This window comes from Cimex lectularius, unplaced genomic scaffold (genome assembly GCF_000648675.2).
Source record: "Cimex lectularius strain Harlan isolate CLEC.00 unplaced genomic scaffold, Clec_2.1 scaffold70, whole genome shotgun sequence".
Taxonomy (NCBI): Eukaryota; Metazoa; Arthropoda; class Insecta; order Hemiptera; family Cimicidae; genus Cimex; species Cimex lectularius.
In genome coordinates, this window is record NW_019392651.1 from 67,473 (window position 1) to 77,512 (window position 10,040).

Below are 10,040 nucleotides of genomic sequence, written 5' to 3' on the forward strand. Positions count from 1 at the left end.
AAAGGAATTAAGCAAGTAACGACGTAGTTTTCGAAAAAATGCAAAAAACTGAAAAATTCTTTATTTATTTGTCGATGTTAATCGCCTGTTGAGTCGATTGGAAGAGGAATTAAGCTCTTAAACCATGAGAAAAATGCAAAAAATCGGAAAATATTTTTATTTTATTTTTCGACGTAAATCGACCTGCTGAGTGGGTTGGAAAAAGGAACTAATAAACCAATTATATTTCGAGAAAAACGCAACAAATCCCAAACATTGTTTATTGTCTTGTTCGATGTAATTGGACCTGCTGAGTCGATTGGAGAAGGAATTAAGCTCGAAAACCATGTAGTTTTCGAGAAAAGAATAAAGCTCGTAATTCACGTAATAATACAGAAGAAAAACTGCATGGTAACAAACACTGCTCATGCAAGGTAATAAACAAGCAGATCAGCTAGTGAAAAGCGAAATTGAGGAAGCAAGAAAGATCATCCTCACAAGGATATCTCTAGCCACCTAAAAAATCTTTTGAGGCCACAAGCTCTGAACAGTGGCAAACTTTGCGAAAAACTCTTAAAAAGGCATTAATACCGATAACAATGGATCAGGTTAAAAACGCTAACCCTAAAAATGTTTACGTAACCCTAAAGAAGCCAATTTCTCAAAATTTTCATCAAGTGAAAATAGTGCCAACAGCAGTATGCAAAAATCAGTAAATCCGGGAAACAACTCAACATCTACCCACCATAAAGTTAAACTTAAAAAAACTGAAAAACCCAGCAAGCGTCCAACAAGTTGTTGAATCACAATTAGGTACTCAAACAAATAGGAAAATTTAGGCAATATACATTCTAAAAGGATTAGTAAATGCGAATACTGCAATGGAATGTAAATGGAGCTATACATAGAAAAAATGATATTGAATATTTGTTAAAAAATTTAAATTTATCTATATTATGCCTACAAGAAACAAACCTTAAACCCAATCAAAAATTCTATTTCAGACAATATGATATACTCAGAAAAGACCATACGGGTGGGCTAATTGCATGCGGTGATGTGAGTATTCTGATTAAAAATGAAATTCCATATTTTGAAATAGACACAGGTTCTAATTACAAATTATAGCTGCTAGAATATTAACCCCATTCCAATGTACAGTGTGCTCCCTATACATTTCTCCTGGTCAAAAAATCGAAATAAATGAACTATTGATGTATATAATCACCTCCCTCAACTGGTTCTAATATTAGGTGACCTAAATGGACATCATCCACTATGGGGTGGAAGCAACTTGGATGAACATGGTAGTAGAGTTATTGTTTTATGAACCTAAGCAACCTAAATAATTTTAATACTCATCTTAGTATAAGATCTGGAAAGCTCTCTAATATTGACTTGAGTCTCCATCGCCAACTCTTCACTCCCGTTTGACATGGTACAGAATAGATGACACTCATGGAAGTGACCACTTTCCAATAATCATTGAAAGTAATAACACTGTTTTGGCAAATCAACGACCACATAAATGGAAAATAGACAAAGCAAACTGGCCCCTTTTCCAAAACCTAGTAGATCTGTCCAACTTAAACTAAATGACACAGACATCGATGATTTGACTTTAGAATTAAATTCAAGCATAGTTAAAGCAGTTGAAACTGCCATTTCTCAATCCAGCAATTTTCCTTATAATAAGAAAACCAATCCTGTACCATGGTGGACAGCAGAGTGCGAAAGTGCGTTTAGGGAAAGGAAGAAATGTTTGAGGAAATTTCTCAGGCGACCTTCTACCGAAGTATTGAATGCCCTCCCCAAACCACGCGAAAAAGAAATTCAGGTATATTACAAAGAAGAGTAAAACGCAGTCTTGGAAAAACTTTCTTGATAATCTTAGTAGCCACACCCCCAGCAAAATGTTTTGGGATACAGTTAAAAGAATCAAAGGTATTGTTTCTTCACCCCCTGTAAATTGTCTTTATGACCAAAATACATGTCACTGATCAAAATGCAATCGTGAACTTACTAGGACAAAATTTATATAACCTTTCTGCAGACAGCAACATTGCACCCAATCTTATGGTTCACAAATATGAAATTGAGTTGCTCCCAATTAATCATGAATCAGATCCTGCAAACCCTTTAAATAAACCTTTTTCTGAAAACAAATTTGAACACGCATTGAAAAGTAGAAAAGACTTAACTCCTGGCCCAGACCATATATGCATAAGCTTGATAAAAAAACTTAAAGGGCAAAGACAAAAAAGTGGTACTTGACTACATGAATAGGAACTTTTTAGAAGGTCTATTTCCGAAGATATGGTCACAAGCCATAGCAGTTCCAATTCTCAAAAGAGATAAATTCCCTCTCTTAGTAACTAGTTATAGACTCATTTCAATGACTTGTTCATTGTGCAAACTATTAGAAAAATTAATAAATAATAGAATCCAGTGGTTTCGTGAATCAAATAATTTATTGTTTTCTTGGCAAAGTGGTTTCAGAAAAGAAAGATCTACACTTGACAACATAGTTGGTTTAGAGTTTGACATTCTGAATACATTTAATAATGGTGAAAGAATCCTAGCTGTTTTCCTAGATCTAGAAAATGCGTTCGATCGAACATGCAGACGATTAATAATAAACTCACTTATTAAAATGGGTATTAATGGTAATGTGCTAAAATTTATTGTAAATTTTCTATCTGATAGACGATTTAGAGTGAGATGCGGGATGGCTGAATCTAAAGAATTTATCCAAGAAAATGGGGTGCCACAGGGTTGTGTTCCTAGTGCCATGTTTTTCTGCAAAGGACTTAATAATATAACTAACAAAATAAAGTTACCAATTCAGATAATGCTTTATGCTGATGACATTGTTATCTATCAAACAGGAAAAAATTTAAGTATAATGGAAGAAAATATTCAGGAAGCTCTGAATGTTGCTTCCAATTGGCTAACCAAAACTAGTTTCAAGATTTCATTGTCAAAAACTAAAGCAGTCCTTTTTTGCAAAGAGAAGGCCTCATACTAATATGTCACTTAAAATTCATGGCACAACTGTAGACTTTGCTGATTCTATCCCACATTTAGGAGTAATCTTCGATCGTACTCTTAATTGGTCTAAACATTTGAAAACACTGGAAGCACAATGCTCGAATTCTATCAATTTTCTCCGAATGATTAGTGGAACGACATGGGGTGCTGATAGAGCTAGCATGCTAAAAATTTACCGATGTCTCATTCACTGTAAACTGGACTATGGGAGTTGTGCATACGGCTCTGCTAGTGACAAAACATTGTCCATGATTGAACCGATACAAAAACAGGTTTGCATCTAGCCATAGGTGCATTTAGATCTAGTCCATCTATTAGTGGGCATGCTGAAGCCGGAGGATTGCCCCTCAAACATCGGAGATTAAGACTTGATTGAACTTTGCAGTGAAAATTCTCTCATGCCCTTCCCATCCTCTAGTGTCCCTTTTTCTAAGTGGAAACTATTCCGTTTGAAAATAGCCTACAATGTCAAAGAAAGCATTTTCCATCTAGAGTGGCTGCTCATTTACAATTAATAAATGCTGCGATCCCCCTCTCTATAAAATTGGAATTTCACCTAAACCACTCTGGCTGCTTCGAAAGCCTATTTATGCTTAGACCTTACTAAATTTTCTAAGCAGAGTACTCCCCCCTACATGTAGTCAAGAATTTTATAAAACAATAGATATCTTTTCAAATCCCGCACTATGTTTTACGGATGGTTCAAAAAATGATGTATGAACAGATGCTGCTTTTTTCACTTATAATAATAATGCACAATATATGTTTACCCCACCACCTATATGTAGCAGCTACACTGCTGAGATTTTAGCAATAGCAAAATGCTTAACTACATTAGCCCCATCCAGGGAAACGATTGTCATCTGTACTGACTCTTTGTCGGTGCTATTGGCACTTAAAAACAACTTTTCTGTACATCCATTGATATAAGACATCCTATTTACCATTGAATCTCTGCAAAATCAGGGAAATAGAATAGTATTCATGTGAATTCCTGGACACTGCGGAATATTTGGCAATGAGAAGGTGGACCATTTGGCAAAGCAGGCTGTCCTTAATGGAGTTAAAATTACAAAAACACCAAAATCCGATGTGACAGTTTAGCATAAAAGAGTCTTGGCAATTATGGCAAACAGAATGGGAAACGACTTCTAATGTCAAACTTAGGGAGATAAAAAACTGTGTAAACCTTGGGCTCATCTCGTAGAGGTTCCAGGCATGAAGAAGTTGCCCTTGTTAGGCTCAGAATTGGTCATTGTAGGCTTACTCATTCTTATCTCATGGCAAAAAAAGATACTCCACTTTGTGATGTTTACACAGAAAGAATAACAGTTAAACACATTTTGACAAATTGCAAAAAATATGAAGGAGAAAGACATCGGCTGGAAATTCCAACCAACATCAAAGACTCGCTTGGTGATGACTCCGACCAAATAGACAAACTAGTAACTTTCCTTAAAAAAACTAAACTAATTTCGGAAATATGAAGATAAAATGATATAATAATTTAATACAAAAGAACATTCATTTTATGCAATAATCTGTATTTCACTCAATGTTGAGAGGTGTCTTGGAGTGCGGTTTGGGTGCCCGTCGGGTGGTGGTTGTGAAAGGGTATCAAGGGCGTGTGATAATGCCGGGGCCCTGGTTTCTGCTATCAGGGGGTTCCTCAGCTGTGGCCCACTTACCACCCAGCTTGAAAGTTCTTTAAGGCAGAAAATGACCCAAAGCGGTTGATAATAAAAAAAGGGTTGAAAATCAAAATCATCCATAACTTTTACTTGACAATTGCTCTGTCTGGACACGAAAATTGACTGATGTGTTTTTGATGACACAACTGCTCATTTTACCTGCGAACTTCAATTAATCCAATGGGGTTCGCTCAATATGACACCACACATAAAAACATGATTAAAAGGCGGCGAAGTCAATGGGCCACGTCAGCATAGAAGCCCTCAAGCATCAATAGCACTATTAGGTGAAGCACTAGGTATGCTGAAAGGTGGATTTTAATGCCATTATTCAGAACTTTTAGGTAGATGGAGTTTATAGTTGGGGTTATTTCATTTACATCAACAATTACCAAAAACTTGCATACTCGCAAAAAAAAAAAAGCTTTCATCAGGTTGCAGCAAAAAGTATATGAGAATCATGAAATGCACACACTTGCTGTCAGCTGAGCACTGTATACAGTAAAATTCACCCTTAATGACTAATTAAAATATTTGTCTAAAATTGACTGATGGTTTTTCGACGACACTGCACCTATATCATAATTGGCTCATTTTACATACCTGCTTCAATTAATCCAGTGGGGTTCGCTCAATTTGACATCCCTAAAAACATGATTAAAAGAAGGTGGGCCAAGTCAGCAAAGAACGCGCATGTATCTAGCGCTGTTAATGGGCGGCCCTCAGAGGATCTGACTAATAGAAGAAGGGTCATCCTCACTCGACTAAGGATAGACAATGCATGGTTTGCACTCATTTGGCCAAAGTATATATTTTTCTAGTGTACATATATCTAGTGTATCGGGATTTTCCCCCAGTTCTTTGGTAAAAATTTAACTATCAATGTATAATATTTTTCTAAATTTGGTATCAATTAAAGTTCAATGAAAAATAAAAAAATTATCTGGCTGGGAAAACCCATATTTTTGCAACTCTTAACCATTCTAAGTTCGTTCAGTAAGATAGATAATGTTTTATTTTTGGAAAACTAAAATTATCAAAATTTGTATTTCATTATTGCATGTAGATAGTATTAAACCAACAGGATTACATTGGCTGATGGGGCAATAAAAAATATTAAAACTAACATGCTCACTTACTTGACTACCAGCAGAGAGAGTTGATTTACCATTTGTAAATCCCTCCTGGGAAAAGAACAAAAAAGTTAAAATCAGAGAATCGTTAGACAAGGTACATATACAAAGTAGATTTAATATAAATGGCATTTACCCACTGAAGGCAAGAATCATCACCTTAAAACCGCAATCATGAAGACGCTAACTCTGCACACTGTCCAACACTCACGGAACAACATAATACACTGTTTAATTAACACTTTTTGAAAATGTAGAAAAAAAGATATAAAAACGGCACAACAACACCTAGAAAAGAAAAACACAAGAAATGTATAAATCCTTCAATAAGTGAAATATAGCTTACACAGACCATTTACTGGTACTACAAATTTTTATTTCTTAACTTAATTTTTAAATGGATATTCAACAGAAGTGTTAGTTTTTTTTTAAAATCTTGTAATTCAACCACAAATGATCAGGTTTGTGCAGAAAAAGTGTCAAATATTCTTCATCCAACACAGAATTACTGTTGCTTCTTGAATTTCAGATACCCAAAGGATGCCCATTATTCAATAACATCATGAATTTATTGGACAATGTAAATCAGTAAATATTGTCAACTTAGAATAGTCTGTCATGTTATAAATTCTGTCCCACCTTTTTTGAACATGTATATACCCAGCAGTCTTCAGTTAATGACTAGGGGTCTGATTCTTTTCTCATTTGTCAACATATCCTCCATGTTTATAAACCAACATTCTGTAATCATTTCTTTCCATTTTTTCCTATGAAAAGGTTGATAAAACAATAGGCAAAGTGTCACACTCATCAGTTTTTCTATGCCAGAAATAATCCGGGTGAAAATTTATGTTCACTCAAGAGAACCATCAAATTTTTTTAATCTAACTAGTTAAAAGATAAACTATAGCATAATTGGAGAGGCTTTTTCAAGCCGGACTTAGCAGAGAATCTGTCAACCCTGCTTGCCTATTCTTAGTATTTGAGTACGACTCCTCTTCACCTATCTATACGTATCAAGGGCTATCTGACAACTGAGCTCTTAATACGTTTGAGCTACTGTGCCATTCTAGCCCAACAATTTCCATTTAATAATGTTTTTAAACCCAGCGACTGAGGGTCGGATTGTGATGGTCAGTTCTGAAAATTGGGATGTCCCTGCCTTAGCCGGTGAGTAAACCCAGCAGTAATAAATCAATAAATAAATTGGAACTTCCATAAATACTAATTTTATTTTTTAATCAATATATGTTTAGCAGTCATAATTGACCGTTATGACCAATGATCTTGGCTTAATATGCCACTGCTCCAACCACTTGAGCTATCGTCACTTCATGAGTCGATAGCCTAAGTGGTTAGGGATGCGGCGTATTGAATCAATGGTTGTGGGTTAGAATCCCAAAAAAAGTATACAAAAAGTATAATTAATTGAAATAATTTTATTGATAATAATAAAAATGTCTTTTTCCTCTTGAAAAAATATTTGATTTGTTGGTAATCCAGAATGAACTTTTACCAGTCACCAGGCGAACCAAAGGGGTTGGACCAACTCCCTCTGTTACAATAAGACATCCAACAAATCAATATTTAAAATCGGCGATTGATGAATTATTTCATTAACGATTTTTCTTCGATTTCAACGAAAAAGCAGCTTTTGTTAATCTAAAATTATAATATTTCGAAATAAAAGCTCACCGTGAAAACGCCGAAGTCTCGACCGCTAATCGCAGACTGAATCGTCCATGGGAATGGCGGGACTTGGCCGGTGTTTCAAGAACCCTTCCGTGTAAACAAAAAATATAATGTTACTCAAAATACTTTCTAAATATATTGGCACAAAAAATTACCGAATATTTGATAATTAATTATTTATTTTTAAGTTGAAATAAGCATTGTAATTCTAAACCGAGAATCGTCGGCCTATCAGATCACTGCCAGCTTAACTATATATTCCTGAACGTCGAAAATTATGATTAAATTTTTAAAAACGTCGATTGGAATTAAAAAAACTCGCTTTAAATATTCGGTTAATATTATTTTTAAACATTTTCCAATTTTTAAATTAATTTGTGAGAAAATTGTATGATTAATTATCTATAGGTGGTGGACTGGGAAGTGATAGTGATATTCCCGCCATTCGCTCTTTTTTTCTCCTGGCGGCCACCGATTCAGCATCGCATTTCGTCCTCCAAAAAAGGTATTTTTAATTTTTGACATTTATTAAGTTTATACAAGTCCGGGTCTGTTTTTTAATGAATTCCATTGCAAATAGTCAATTGATAAGTTTTCAATTATGTATAATTCGGATATTGATTTATTTTGGGTTATGGATCAAAAGCTTTGGCTACTGGCTCTTCGAGTTGGCTCAAACAGTTAATTAGTTAAAATTTCATTTAAACCCTCAAAAAATGTCTTATTTTTATTTATACAAAGAAATTTGTTGGATTATTTTTTATTTACATGGAAGGGTCCTTGAAACACCGCCCAAGCCTCGCCATTCTCATGGACGATTCAGGCTGCGACTAGCGGTCGAGACTCGGCTTTTTCACCATGAGGTTTTATTTTGAAATATTATAATTTTCGTTGAAAGCGAAGAAAATCGTTAATGAAATGATTTATCAATCGCCAGTTTTAAATACATATTTGTTGGATGTATTATTGCAACAGAGGGAGTTGGTTCAACCTCTTTGGATTGCCAGGTGACTGGTAAAAGTTCATTCTGGATTACCACCAAATCAAATATTTTTTCAAGAGGAAAAAGACATTTTTATTATCAATAAAATTATTTCAATTAATTATACTTTTTGTCTAAGGTCTTGATTGAGATGAAAAAGTTAGTGTTATGAGAGGGATTCTAACCCATGATATTTGTTTCAAAACGCCGCTTCCCTAACCACTTGGGCTATCGACTCACAAAGTGACGATAGCTCAAGTGGTTGGAGCAGTGGCATATTAAGCCAAGATCATTGGTCATAACGGTCAATTATGACTGCTAACCATATATTGATTAAAGAATAAAATAAGTGTTTATGGATGTTCTAATTTATTATTGCTGGGTTTACTCACTGGCTAAGGCAGGGACATCCCAATTTTCAGAACTGACCATCATGATCCGGCCCTCAGTCACTGTGTTTAAAAACATTATTTAATTGAAGTTGGTGGGCTAGAACGACATAGAAGCTCAAACGTATCAAGAGCTCAGTTGTCAAATAGCCCTTGATATGTCTAGATAACCCTAATCTGAATACATGAAAAGGCGTTGTACTCACATAACTAAGAATAGGCCAAGCATGGTTGACAGATTCTCTGTTAAGTCTGGCATGAAACGTCTAGGCCCATAGTTTATCTTTTAACTAGTTCGATAAACAAAATTTTGACAGTTCTCTTCAGTGAACATAAATTTTCACCCAGAGAATTCCTGGCATAGAAAAACTGATGAATGTGACACTGCCTATTGTTTTATCAAACTTTTCATAGGAAAAAATGGAAAGAAATAATTACAGACTGTTGATTTATAAACATGGAGGATATGTTGACAAATGATAAAAGAATCAAAGCACTAGTCATTAACTGAAGATATTTTATACATGTTAAAAAAAAGGTGGGACAGAATTTATAAAATGACAGACTATTCTAACTTGACAATATTTACTGATTTGCATTGTCCAATAAATTCTTGATGTTATTGAATGATGAGTATCCTTTGGGTCCTATTCAAGAAGCAATAGTAATTCTGTGTTGGACGAAGGATATTTGGCCCTTTTTCTACTCTTACCTGATCATTTGTGGTTGAATTACAAGATTTTAAAAAATATTAACACTTCTGTTGAATATCCATTTAAAAATTAAGTTAAGAAATAAAAATTTGTAGTACCAGTAAATAGTTAACTTTATTACTATTTAATACAATTTTTTCTGTGATCTGATAGAAAATTTGTCTGTGTAAGTTATTGAAAATTTTATACATTTCTTGTGTTTTTCTTTTCTAGGTGTTGTTGTGCCGTTTTTATATCTTTTTTTCTACATTTTCAAAAAGTGTTATTTAAACAGTGTATTATGTTGTTCCGCGAGTGTTGGACAGTGTGCAGAGTTAGCTTCTTCATGATTGCGGTTTTAAGGCAATGATTGTTGCCTTCAGAGGGTAAATGTCATTTATATTAAATCTACTTTGTATATGTACCTTGTT